The sequence below is a fragment of the Scyliorhinus torazame genome, chromosome 6, assembly GCF_047496885.1.
Source record: "Scyliorhinus torazame isolate Kashiwa2021f chromosome 6, sScyTor2.1, whole genome shotgun sequence".
NCBI lineage: Eukaryota > Metazoa > Chordata > Chondrichthyes > Carcharhiniformes > Scyliorhinidae > Scyliorhinus > Scyliorhinus torazame.
The window spans coordinates 34,750,092-34,764,088 of record NC_092712.1 but is presented as its reverse complement, the minus strand read 5'-3'; the positions used below and the strand labels follow the sequence as shown (position 1 = coordinate 34,764,088).

General features: G+C 48.2%; 1 protein-coding gene across 4 annotated transcripts in view; it reads right to left on the bottom strand.

The window, feature by feature from the left end:
- gjc2 (gap junction protein gamma 2) overlaps positions 1–8,561 on the bottom strand; it is a 448,407-nt gene extending 439,846 nt beyond the window's left edge. For all 4 annotated transcript variants that reach the window (XR_011947676.1, XR_011947677.1, XM_072508121.1 and 1 more), the window contains exon 1: positions 8,214–8,561. The gene's annotated coding sequence lies outside the window, so the exon portion shown is untranslated. The remainder of the gene's footprint in view (positions 1–8,213) is intronic.
- Positions 8,562–13,997: the final 5,436 nt, after the last annotated feature.

Below are 13,997 nucleotides of genomic sequence, written 5' to 3'. Positions count from 1 at the left end.
GGTATGGAGGGCATAAGCTATGAGGAGCGATTGAATAAACTCTGTTTGTTCTCACTGGAACGAAGGAGGTTGAGGGGCGACCTGATAGAGGTATACAAAATTATGAGGGGCATAGACAGAGTGGATAGTCAGAGGCTTTTCCCCAGGGTAGAGGGGTCAATTACTAGGGGGCATAGGTTTAAGGTGAGAGGGGCAAAGTTTAGAGTAGATGTACGAGGCAAGTTTTTTACGCAGAGGGTAGTGGGTGCCTGGAACTCACTACCGGAGGAGGTAGTGGAGGCAGGGACGATAGGGACATTTAAGGGGCATCTTGACAAATATATGAATAGGATGGGAATAGAAGGATACGGACCCAGGAAGTGTAGAAGATTGTAGTTTAGTCGGGCAGTATGGTCGGCACGGGCTTGGAGGGCCGAAGGGCCTGTTCCTGTGCTGTACATTTCTTTGTTCTTTGTTCTTTGTTGTACCCGAACAGGCGCCGGAATGTGCTGACTAGGGGCTTTTCACAGTAACTTCATTGCAGTGTTAATGTAAGCCTACTTGTGACAATAAAGATTATTATTGACTATAGTTGGAAAACCTTAGTTATAACATCCTTCCATTGTTGGAAGAGAAATATGGATTAAAGGCGGTGTATGACTGTAAGCATACAAGCTGCTGTCTAGAATAAGAAAAAATAAATATGAAGTCAGACTTTAAACTTGGACCTGTTTTAATCAGAATAGTTTATAAGGATGAATTGACAGAATATTAAAAAATTTGAAGCACGAGTATAGTTGGTCCAAAAATAGACCACTTCCAGTCGTTGGGGGTTCCAGAACATGGGGACATGATCAAATGTGAATGGGTTAGGAGGGATAGTTGGGGAAAAGTGTGAAATGCAGTAGTAATTGAATTAGAGGGCATGTTAAAAACAACTTGGATTTAGTTAAATCTTTAAACTAATAAAATGTCACAAGAATCCATAATTTTATTTTTAAAATAAATTTAGAGTACCCAATTCATTTTTTCCAATTAAGGGGCAATTTAGTGTGGCCTATCCTCCTAACCTGCACATCTTTGGGTTGTGAGGGCGAAACCCACGCAAACACGGGGAGAATGTGCAAACTCCACATGGACAGTGACCCAGAGCCGGGATCGAACCTGGGACCTCAGCGCCGTGAGGCTGCAGGGCGAACCCACTGTGCCACCGTGCTGCCCCAGAATCCATAATTATAAAGTAAATTTTGCCACAGAAGGCAACATTTGGGAGGATGACTAAAAAATGGAGCATCTTGGGGGAAGAAAAGTGGCAAGGTTTAGGGAGAGAATTTCATTGCTTAAGAGTCTAGGCACATGAAGGCACGGTCACCAATGGTGAAATCCGGGATGCTCAAGGTTCCATAATTAGATAAGCACAGATATCTCAGAGGGTTGTGGATCATGAAGGAGTTTACACAGGTGGGAAAATTTGGTCAGCAAGGTGAACTTTAAATAGTGAATGGTTGCAAATCAGACAACTAATTAGATGTTATTTTTTTCATAGTCATTGCCCATCTCTAATTGCCCTCGAGAAAGTGATGGAGAGCTACCTTCATGAAACACTGCAGTTCACAATGCTGGTAGGGAGAGTGTTTCAGGATTTTGACCAGGCGACAGTGAAGGAATGGCAATGTATTTCCAATTCAGGATGTTGTTTGGCTGGGAAGGGAACTTGCAGGTAGTGGTGATCCTGTACGCTTGTCGTATGAGGAACGGTTGAGGACTCTGGGTCTGTACTCGTTGGAGTTTAGAAGGATGATGGGGGATCTTATTGAAACCTACAGGATACTGCGATAGAGTGGATGTGGAGAGGATGTTCCCACTAGTAGGAAAAACTAGAACCAGAGGACACAATCTTAGACTAAAAGGGACAATCCTTTAAAACGGAGATGAGGAGGGATTTCTTCAGGTGGTGAATCTGTGGAACTCTTTGCCGCAGAAGGCTGTGGAGGCCAAATCGCTGCCGCAGAAGGCTGTGGAGGCCAAATCGCTGCTGCAGAAGGCTGTGGAGGCCAAATCGCTGAGCGTCTTTAAGACAGAGATAGATAGGTTCTTGATTAATAAGGGGATCAGGAGTTATGGGGAGAAGGCAGGAGAATGGGAATTATAAAAATATCAGCCGTGATTCGAATGGCAGAGCAGACTCGATGGGCCAAGTGACCTAATTCTGCTCCTATATCTTATGGTCTTATGTTTGTTGCTCTTTTCCTTCTAGATGGTAGTTGTCATGGATTTGGAAGGTGCTGTCTCAAGAGCCTAAGTGAGTTCCTGCTGTGCATCTTACCATGGTACACATGGCTGCTACTGTCCGTCGGTGGTAGAGGGAGTGGAATTTTGTGGTTGATGTACCAATCAAGCAGGTTGCTTTGTCCTGGATGGTGTCACGCGTCTTGGGTGTCATTAGCGCTGCACTCATCCAAGCAAATGGAGAATATTCCATCATATTCCTGCCTTGTGCCTTGTAGATTGTGGACAGGGTTTGGGGAGTTAGGAGGCAGGTTACTCACCACAGGATTCCCAGCCTCAGCCCTCCATTTGTAGCTACAGTATTTATATGGCTGGTCTAGTTGAGTTTCTGGTCAATGGTAATCCCCCCCATGATGTTGATAGTGGGAGATTCAGCAATGGTAATGCCATTGAATGTCAAAGTGAGATGGTCAGATTCCTTCTTGTTGGAGATGGCAAATGCCTCGCACTTGTATGCACAAATGTTACTTGTCACTTCTCAGCCAAGCTGGATATTATCCAGGTCTTGCTTCATTATCTGAGGAGTCGCGAATGATGCCGACCATTGTGCAGTCATCCATGAACATTCCCACTTTTAACCTTATGATGGAAGGGAGGTCATTGATGAAGCATTTGAAGATGGTTCGGCACTGGACACTCTTGTGAAGAAGTCCTGCAGTGATGCCCTGGAGCTGAGATCATAGAATTTACAGTGCAGAAGGAGGCCACTCAGCCCATCGAGTCTGCATCAGCCCTTGCAAAGAGCACCCTACCAAAGCCCAAACCTCCACCCTATCTCTGTAACACAGTAAACGCACCTCACCTTTTTCTTTGGACACTAAGGGCAAATTAGCATGGCCAATCCATCTAATCTGCAATTCTTTGGACTGTGGGAGGAAACCGGAGCAGCCGGAGGAAACCTACGTAAACACGGGGAGAACGTGCAGACTCCACACAGACAGTGACATAAGCCGGGAACCGAACCAGGGATCCTGAAGCTGTGAAGCAAATGGGCTACCGTGACTCCCCCAATATCTTCAACAACCAACTATCTTCCTATGTGCCAAGTATGACTCCAACCAGTGGAGAGTTTTTCCTCCGATTCCCATTGATTCCAGTTTTGTTAGGGTTCCTTGATGCCACATTTGGTCAAATGCTGCCTTGATGTCAACGGAAGTCACTCTCACCTCTTAGTAGAGTCCAGCAAGCAAGTGCAAGGCAGCCATTTGAAATGTATTCAACCAAAAAGTACATAAAGTATCTGATTCCGTATCTCATTCCACCTCCTTTCAAAGTCCTCGCCAGGATAGCTGCCAGCTTCCAAACAATTCATTGCACTCCATGTAGTGTTAAGCAGCTGAATGCATTTTACAATAGTAAAGATATGGATCCTGACACTTCCTAGATTGAGTACTGAAGATCAGTATAAGTAAACCAGCCACCTCCCCAGCCAAACTGTGAAAGTGCAGATATAGCACTGGAATCTATTTGACAATGTGCAAAATTGCCCATGTGTGGCCTATCCACAAAAAAATAAAGTAGTCATCAGTATTACTATATGTGGCACCTCCTCGCAAACAATTTGTTCACTGAAGCTCCATTCAGATGCTGCCAGAATTGCTTGTCTGCAAACCTCATCCCGACCTAAATGCAAAACTTCAATTCCAAAACACATCTGTGAACAACTGCCCTTGACAACCCAGGAGAGTTGTGGTTGAAGAAAATGCTCTCCAGTGGCTGGATCATTACCTTACTCATGGGGAAGATGGTCAAAGATGATGGAGGTCCCAAGTCATCACAAGATTTGTTTCAGCTGCTTCAGCTATGATCTGCCCTAAAACTGTGCTGTTCACTGACAATTCCATAGAGTTCAACTTAATTCACAATTATTCCAATAATAATAATAATATGTATTTATACAGCATCTTTAATATATTTTGTTTCCAGATACTTGAATTACACCATGTCAGCCTACTACTGAGCCTGGACAAAATCCAGGTTTGTGCTGACAAGTGGTAGGTAGCATCCACTCCATATATATTCCAGACAATAGCCTTCGCCAACCATAAAAACGTTCCTCCTGCCTTGCAATGGGACCAGAGTCAACATTCAATAATCGTTACAATGTGCAACCAGACGTAAGAGAGTAGTTAACTGTTGCAGAATTTCACTTCCTTTGATAGACAGGAAATGCATAACTTTCTTTTCTCCAGTTCATGGGATGTGGACATGGCTGGCTAGGCCAATCTAAATTGCTCTTGAGATGGTGGTGGTGGCTTTCTTGAATTGCTGCAGTCTATGAGGTGTAGGTACACCCACAGTGCTGTTAAATGAAAAATGAAATGAAAATTGCTTATTGTCACGAGTAGGCTTCAATGAAGTTACTGTGAAAAGCCCCTAGTCGCCACATTCCGGCACCTGTTCGGGGAGGCTGGTACAGGAATTGAACCGTGCTGCTGGCCGGCCTTGGTCTGCTTTCAAAGCCAGCGATTTAGCCCAGTGAGCTAAACCAGCCCCTGTTAAGGAGGGAGTTCCAGAATTTTGACCTGGTGACAATGAAGGAACAGCGATATATTTCCAAGTCAGGATGGCATGTGGTTTGGAGGGAATTTGCAAGTGGTGGTGTTCTCCTGTGTCTGCTGGCCTTGTTCTAGATGGTAGCAGTTGTGGGTTCAAAAGGTGCTGTCTCAGAAGCCACAGTGAATTCCTGCAATGAACCTTGTAGATATACACATTGATGCTGCATCAGTGGGACTAAAACAGTTTGTGGGCTGTTTTGATCTGTGAAACATATGCGAGAGCTTGTCTCCCTCACATTAGCCTTAATTATCTTCAATCCTTGTTCTCTTTCCAACAAAGGCTGTCACTTTCAATAAGAAGTTTTACAACACCAGGTTAAAGTCCAACAGGTTTGTTTCGATGTCACTCATGTCACAACCTGGTGTTATAAAACTTCTTACTGTGCTCACCCCAGTCCAACGCCGGCATCTCCACATCATGTCACTTTCAAGTATGAAGAACTACCATAATTGTATTCATTGACAGCTGTACAATGTTAACAAATTAGCGTTCCACAGCTCGCCCTTAAGACAGGGAAAGTATTACTCTGTGCACTTATACAGCCCCATTCTCCAGTATCTGAATGTAGGTTAAATATTAACAAGTGCCGTCTTTTTGCCATTGTTGATATTACAAGTTTAGCTTCAAAAGATTGACAGTTTAAAAAGCTTTGCCTGCCTCAGACAATAAATGAAATGAAATGAAAATCGCTTGTGACAAGTAGGCTTCAAATGAAGTTACTGTGAAAAGCCCCTAGTCGCCACATTCCGGTGCCTGTTCGGGAGGCTGGTACGGGAATTGAACCGTGTTGCTGGCCTGCCTTGGTCTGCTTTCAAAGCCAGCGATTTAGCCAATAAAATGCCACAGTGGGGTCAACCAACCAAAATATGACGTCAGTACAGTTTTGAACAGTCTAATTTTTACAAATGCAAAGCTAAATTGACTCAGCATCGATAATGGTCAGTTTTCTGATCTTGCTGGTGGCAAGCTTGGAATTACTTCAGCCGGATGGTGACTTACTGGAATCCTGCTGCCTTCCCACCTCTGCCAGAGATATATTCTCGGCAGGAAGGCCCATGGTGTGACAATAAATTTTAATACTTTGCAGCATTGCTGAAATAGTTTACATTGTCTATAAAAGGTTGATTGCGTTCAGAGAAATCTGTTGAAGGTAACAGAGTCAAGCTGGCAAGTGTTTAAACTCTTAAGTTCCACCCAATGCAGTGGGTTTCCTGCCTGACTTGTAAAGTTAAAATTACCTCCTTGTGGCAGCCCAGACAGTGCATGAACTCAAACAAATTGTGGGAGTCTCATAGCCAAGTTCAATCCTCTCCTTATCCAGCAGCTTTTACAACACAGATCACTGAATAAGTCTCAGAAACAAAAGTACTGGGATGCTGGTGTGAATGAGAGTGCATCAATTGTCCGCCACCCCCCCCCCCCTCCCGGGCTTAGATGAGAGGCGATTTTATTGAAACATGAGGAGGCTTCACGGAGTAGATGCTGAGAGGATGCTTCCCCTTGTACGGAAAACTAGAAACAGGGTGCAGTGTTTCTAAATAAGGGGATTCCTATTTACATTGGAGACAAGGAGGCAGTTCTGCATTTAGAGAATTGCTAACCTTCAGAAATCTCTACCTCAGAGAGCAGTGGAGACTGGCAAACTGAATATATTCAAGATGTGGAGATGACGGCGTTGGGCTGGGGTGAGCAAAGTAAGAAGTCTTACAACACCAGGTTAAAGTCCAACAGGTCCCCGGGTTGAGAGAATCCCGCCCAATGTTTGCAAACAGCTGCATTGCCTTACAGGAAACGTGTGGGTTCACTTGAATTTGAGATTGGCCAAGGAAATGCTGTCGGTGAGGCGCCCATTACCATGAGAACCACTCACCTGATCAGCCAGGGGTAATGAAAACAATTATTTACAGAAGCAGGAGGTAAAGTTAGAAAAATCCAATCCAAGTTTCCAAAAGCTAGTTAGCTGGATACATCAGACTTCACTTGCATTCCATGGATCAAAAAAAAGTGATGTACTTTGTGTACTATAATATCCCACAGGGGACCTATGGGTGGGAATACTTATCTAGTCGTAGGTTAGTGAAGTTGATGTGGTTTACATGGTTTTCAGCAAAGCCTTTGACAAGGTCCCACATGGGAGACTTGTAAAGAAGGCAAATTCACATGGGATACAGCTTAACTTGATAAAGTGGATTCAAAATTGGCTTACAGGAGACGGAGGGTGATGTCCAAAGATGTGCAGGTTAGGTGGATTGGCCATGCTAAATTGCCCTTAGTGTTCAAAAAGGTTGGGTGGGGTTACTGGTTTACGGGGATAGGGTGGAGGTGTGGGCGTGGGTAGGATGCTCTTTCCAAGGGCCTGTGCAGACCCGATGGGCTGAATGGCCTCCTTCTGCACTGTAAAGTCTATGAGGTTTGTTTCGAATCACTAGCTTTCGGAGCACAGCTCCTTCCTCAGGTGAATGAAGAGGTGGATTCCAGAAACATATATAGACAAAGTCAATGATGCAAGATGATACTTTGAATGCGAGTCTTTGCAGGTAATTAAGTCTTTACAGGTACAGACAAGCAACTGGCTGAGTTCGGCAGATTGTTGCATTACTGGAGAGTCAAGGGTTAACAGGGAATCCATATGAATGTGGAGTTGAGGGCAAGGTCAGATCAGCCATGACTTAAATATTCTTATGTCCGTGTATTCATAATGAGGCACTTATGCATTTGAACCACAATTTTACAAAGATAAAAAAAGGAAATGCCGCACCCACACATATAGATATATATATATATATAACTAAAAGGTAAAGTCCCCATAGTCCCACACGACCATAGGCTGCTTTCCCCTTTGAGGGGGGACGAGGTGACTGGTGGAGATTTAACCCGGGGGTCACCACACCTCAGGCGAGGGTGTGAATAACCTCAGATGGAACGGGAATCAAAACCCGCGCTGGTCTCGTTCTGCATCACGAACCAGCCACCGGAGCTAAACCAGCCCCCCATATATGTATGTAAATATACGTATGCTTCCATTAAAAATAATTCCATGGTACTTTTCAAGGAACTATTCATGGCCTCATTGTGGTTTCATGGTGCTCTCTGACGTACTAGTCCATGGTCCCCTTTAAGAAACAACTGCACGGCCCCATTAAGAATCTAACCCACGGTCCCTTTAAGGAGCAGTCCTACGGGTTCGGTTAAAAGGGGCAATTGCACAGGTGCCCGTTCAGCAGTTATTACACGGTCCCTTTAAGGAGCTGCCCCACGCTTCAAAACAAACCCCTCAGCTTTGCGGCCACGGCTCGGCGTCGTTACCTCAGCGGAGGAAAACTTATTTTTAAAGGGAAAAGCGGCAAAATTCCCCAGGTCGGTCACTTTGTTGGCACTTCACTCACTGTGTGTTTTTAAATTTCTCCCCGTCTGGTTCCTCCCGATGCTGTCACATTCCGTTATTCTCTATCCTTCTCGCCATCTGCACCGTCGCCGTCCACATCCATCATCGGCCGGCCGGCTCGCTCAGCGCTCACTAAAAACAAAATCACTTCACCCCCGCGGAGGGACAGCTTCCCCAAATCAGCGGGGTTAAAATAGACTTTCCGCATTTAATCTCAACTGCAAAAAAAAAGTAAAGCCAGCCACGTCAATTCCTCCAACTGCCATGGGGGTTCTGACAGGAATGGCGCCCCGGAGGCCGGGCGTAGAATCTGCGCCGATTTCGCGCCCGATCCCAATCTTGGGCGCCGCGGCCGCTCGAGGCGGCTTAGCACGCGTCAGAGAAGACCCCGCCCACTTCAGCCACTCCCCCATGTCTGACCCTTCCCCACCTCAGCCCCTCCCCATGTCTGTTCCCTGCCCATCCCCCACTTCTGCCCCTCCCCGCGTCTGACCCTGCCCCACCTCAGCCCCTCCCCCATGCCTGTTCCCTGCCCATCCCCCACTTCTGCGCCTCGCCCATGACTGTCACCTGCCCCTTCCCCACTCCAGCCACTCCCAGTATCTGTTCCCTGCACATTCCCCACTTCAGCCCCTCCCCCATGTCTGCCCCCTGCCCATTCCCCACTTCTGCCCCTCCCCCATGACTGTCACCTGCCCCTTCCCCAATTCAGCCTCTCCCTGTTATCTGCTCCCTGCCCATTTCCCACTTCAGCCCCTCCCCATGTCTGTCCCTTGCCCATTCCCCACTTCTGCCCCTTCTCCACTTCTGTCCCTTCCCCACTTCAATCCCTCCCCTATGCCTGTCCCCTGCCCCTTCCCCTCTTCCTCCCCTCCCCCATGTCTGTCCCCTGCCCCTTCCCCACTCTGTCTGCCCCCACCTCTGCCCCACTATAGTGTTGCCCCCAGCTGCCCTTTCCCATTTCTGCCCCTCCCCAACTCTGCCCTTTGCCCCTCCCAACCTCTGCCTTCTGCCTTCCCCATTTGTTCTGCTCCTCCCTATCTCTGCCTCTCTCCCATCCCTGCCCTCTGCCTCTCTCCATCTCAGCCCTTACAGCATCCTCTCTTTCCCCCCCTGCCCCTCCACACATCTTCCCCCTGCCCCACCCAACAGCTGTTCTGCCCCTCTCCAACATCTGCCCTCTACACTCCCCCACCTTTGTTTCCTTCCCCTCCCCAGCCACTCTGCCCCCCGCCCCTATCTCTGGACCCTGCCACTTACCCACCACTGCTTCCTGTCCCTCCTCATTCCTGCTTTTCCCCATCCCCGGTGCTGACATCTATCCTGCCGTACATGCCCTCCCCATCCCCTCCATCATCTCTGAGCCCTGCCTTTTCCCTGCAGCTCCCTCAAATCTGCCCACTGGCCCTCTCCCAACCACTCCTCCTCCACCTCTTTCCATCCCCATCTGCTCTGACCCTTCAGCACCGCTGCCCTAAGCCCTTCTGCCACCTCCACCCTTTCCCCAACCATGCACCCCCCAACATCCTTACTCCTGATTATTGCTTTCTTTGCACCTCACCATCCACTCCCCCTTCCCAACTCTGCCTATTCCTGCCTTTGCCTTCAACAACCCCCACCTCCTTCCCCTCTTCACCTTCTTTCTCTTCCTTTGCCCCCCACATCCCTGTCCTTTGCTCCTTGCCCATCTCTCCAGCTCTGCCCTTCTTCCTCCTCTTCCCCACATCTCTGCCAACCGCCCCCACCCTGCCCTCTCCTCAATTCTTGACTTTTCCTCCCTTTACTACTCCTCCACACCTCTTTTTGCACCTTCCTCTCTCTCCATCTCTCCACGCCTGTGCTCCCTCCCTCTTCTAACTGCTGCTCCATCCCCCTTCCCTAACGATGACCCCATCCCTCCCGACACCTCTCTCCATACTCCACACATATTAACAGTCTGCCAACCACATTAAGGAGCAGCAGTACCTTAAACACAACACGTGGACACTCTCTCTAATCACGTTAACACCAACATCAGAAATATTAGGGACCTCTTCAAAAATCAAATCAATAAGCACTTCATAAGGTCAAAATCACTTTAATTATATTAATTTAATCACTTTAATAATAGATTGAAATGTCTCCAAAAATACATCCATGGTTTTCATATCATTATAACCTCTCCAAACAAACCATTATAGCAATGCAATATAATCATTGTAATAATAGGTTGAACACCTCCAAATATCACAATAATCACTAATAATATAATTAATGTAATCCTTCCATATAAAACCGCGATCTGCATAAGGTCAGGCTCCATATGGGTTAAAGCGGGCAAAATACATTCAAGAGAATAGTTGTAACTGTAGGTTTGCGATATCTGGACCGTTTGGAGTCACCACATCAGAAAACATAATAACTTCCACCTATTTTGTGCTTGGAATGCTGTACGGCTGCAGAGAGCTGAATGAGTTCAAATATAGAGAACTTCAATGCAACGAAATGCTGATGATGAGAAAATGATCTGATTGCTGAAAAGGAAACCAACCCCTAGGTTGCCGGGATACACCCTGCTGGAGTGACTGCTGCTCCCAGATGTGGGAGGGGAGGGAAGAGTTGGGGATACATAGAAGTGGCTGGGGCAGCAGGGAGGCGAGCGCGTGGTGAAGATCAAGGAGAAATGTGAAGCGGAGTTGGGAGGGGAGATAAATTGAGGAGCATGGAGTGAGGCACTGTGTAGGGTAAACGGGACCTCATGTGCAAGGATGAGCCTGATACAGTTGCACCCACAGGGTGTATATGACTCGGGTGAGAATGAGTGGGTTCTTTCAGGGGGTAGCAGATGAGTGTGAGAGGGGTGGGGGGGGGGGGGGGCAGCGAATCGCGCTCATATGTTTTTGTATTGTGAAAAATTGGGAAGATTCTGGGTGGGAGTGTTCGCGGTCTTAGCCAGGTTAGTGGAGGAGGAGGTGGACCCGGACCCTTTGGTGCCGATATTTGGGGCCCCAGAGAAGCCGAGGCTCATGGAGAGGAGGAAAGCTAATGCCTTGGCCTTCGCCTCTCTGATTGCACGGTGGAGAATTTTGCTGGAGTGGCGGACGGCATCGCCGCCGGGAGTAGCAGCTTGGTTGGGTGACCTGTACGACTTCCTGCGAGAAGAGAAGATAAAGTATGAGTTATGGGACTCTTCAGGGGGGTTTGAGGAAAGGTGGGCGATGTTTGTGACTCTGTTTGAGGGGCTGCTCGTCGCGGGGGGTTGAAATAGAGGAAAAATCTGTACAGACTGTATGGTTGATTGTTGGGAAGCATGTTTCCTGGGGTGTTTGTTTGCTGTAACTTGTTTTGATACATGTTTGTAATAAAATACATTTTAAAAACAAAAGGAAACCATCACATTTGCTAATGTACTTTAAGGAAGGAAATCTGCTATCCCTACCTGGCCTGACCCATATGCTCAGAACCACAGCGATGTGGTTAACTCTTAACTAGCTTCTGCAATGGCCGAACAAGCCACTCAGTTGTATTCAAGGTGGGGCCCACCGCCACTTTCTCTTGGTTAATTAGAGATGGAAAATAAATGCTGGCCCTTTCAGAAATGCCCACGAGTCGCAAAGGAATTTTTAAAAATGCTGAACATTCAATCGTGGCACCAGGGGCGGGATTCTCCGCAAACGGCGCAATGTCCGCTACCCGGCGCCAAAGACGGCGCGGATCAGTCCGGCGTCGGGCCGCCCCAAAGGTGCGGAGAAGCCAAGCCCTCACCTTGAGGGGCTAGGCCTGCGCTGGAGTGGTTTCCGCCCCGCCGACTGGCGGAAAAGGCCTTTGGCGCCACGCCAGCCGGCGGCGAAAGGACTTCGCCGGGCGACGCATGCGCGGGAGCATCAGCGGCCGCTCACGGCATCCCCGTGCATGCGCAGGGGAGGGGGTCTCTTCCGCCTCCGCCATAGTGGAGACCATGGCGAAGGCGGAAGAAAAAGAGTGCCCCCCCGGCACAGGCCCGCCCGCTGATCGGTGGGCCCCGATCGCGAGCTAGGCCACCGTGGGGGCACCCCCCCGGGGCCAGATCATCCCATGCGCCCCCCCCCTAGGACCCCGGAGCCCGCCCGCGCCGTCTGTTCCCGCCGGTATGGTAGGTGGTTCAATCCACGCCGGCTGGTGAGGGTTGACAGCGGCGGGTATTTGGCCCTTTGCGGGCCGGAGAATCGCCGGGGCGGAGCCCGCCGACCAGCGCGGCGCGATTCCCGCCCCCGCCGATTCTCTGGTGGCAGAGAATTCGGGACACGGCGGGGGCGGGATTCACGCTAGCCCCCGATGATTCTCCGACCCGGCGGGGGGCCGGAGAATCACGCCCAAGGTTCTGGACACTGGGGACTTCGCCGGAGCAAATCTGAGAGGCTTTGCAACAACGATAAGAATGCACCAAAGGTAGATTGGTCACCAAGTCCAAATACCTGAATCTGGACCAGGCAAAAGAGGCACTAACAGTGAGCTGAATTTTACAAAATCATTCCACGGAGGTCAGTTCAAAAATATATAAAGATTGTCCAAAGAGTGATGTAAAAAAAAAAGAGAGATCTCAACAGACAAATAATGCCATACAAATCTTAAGCAAGATTATTTGTTGGCCTAGCAAGAGAGATAAGATGAAGCACCAAGTGAGGACCAGGCCGAAATAGAAAGTTCAGAGGTGAAGTGAAGAAATAAGTAAGAGGGGCAAAGCGAGAGTATGAGAAAAGACTGGCAGCTAACATGAGAGGGAATCCAAAAGTATTTTATTGGCATAGAGTTTTACAGCACAGGGTGAGGCCCTTCGGCCCATTGTGTGCGCAGGCCATTAAACACCTATCTATTCTAATCTGATTTTCCAACGCTTGGTCCGTAGCCTTGTATGTCATGGTGATTCACCTGTTCATCTAAATGCTTCTTAAGCACTGTGAGGGTTCCCGCCTCTATCATCCTTTCAGGCAGTGAGTTCCAGATTCCCATCATCTTCTGCGTGCAAATCCCCTATAAATCTCCTGCCCCTGACCGTACATCTATGTCAACTGGTTGTTGACCCTTCTATTAAGAGAAAATGTTTCTTCCTACCTACCCTATATATAACCCTCATAATTTTGTACACCTCAATCAGGTCTCCCCTCAGTTTTCTCTGCTCCAAGGAAACAACCCCAGCCTTTTAAAAAAATATATATATTTTATTGAAATTTTTCATTTACAATTTTTCCCCTTACACATCAAACAAAAAGAAAAGTTAACAGTACAAGTAACATGATAACTACAATCTAATAAAGAGTAACTAACTAACATGGTAAACTAACCAAATAACATAAAATGAAACTCCCCCCCCCCCCCCCCCCCCCCCGCCACCTCCCCCCTGGGTTGCTGCTGCTGGTCATCTATCTTCCCTCTAACGTTCCGCTAGGTAGTCGAGGAACGGTTGCCACCGTCTGTTGAACCCTTGAGCCGATCCTCTCAGCGCAAACTTAATCTGCTCCAGTTTAATGAACCCCGCCATATCGTTTATCCAGGCCTCCAGTCCGGGGGGTTTCGCTTCCTTCCACATGAGTAAAATCCTACGCCGGGCTACTAGGGACGCAAAGGCCACGACATCGGCCTCTTTCGCGTCCTGCACTCCCGGCTCATCCGCAACTCCAAATAAAGCTAACCCCCAGACTGGTTTGACCCGGACCTTCACCACTTTCGAGATCACTCCCGTCACTCCCCTCCAATACCCCTCCAGTGCCGGGCACAGCCAGAACATATGCGTGTGGTTTGCCGGGCTTCCGCCGCACCTCCCACACTT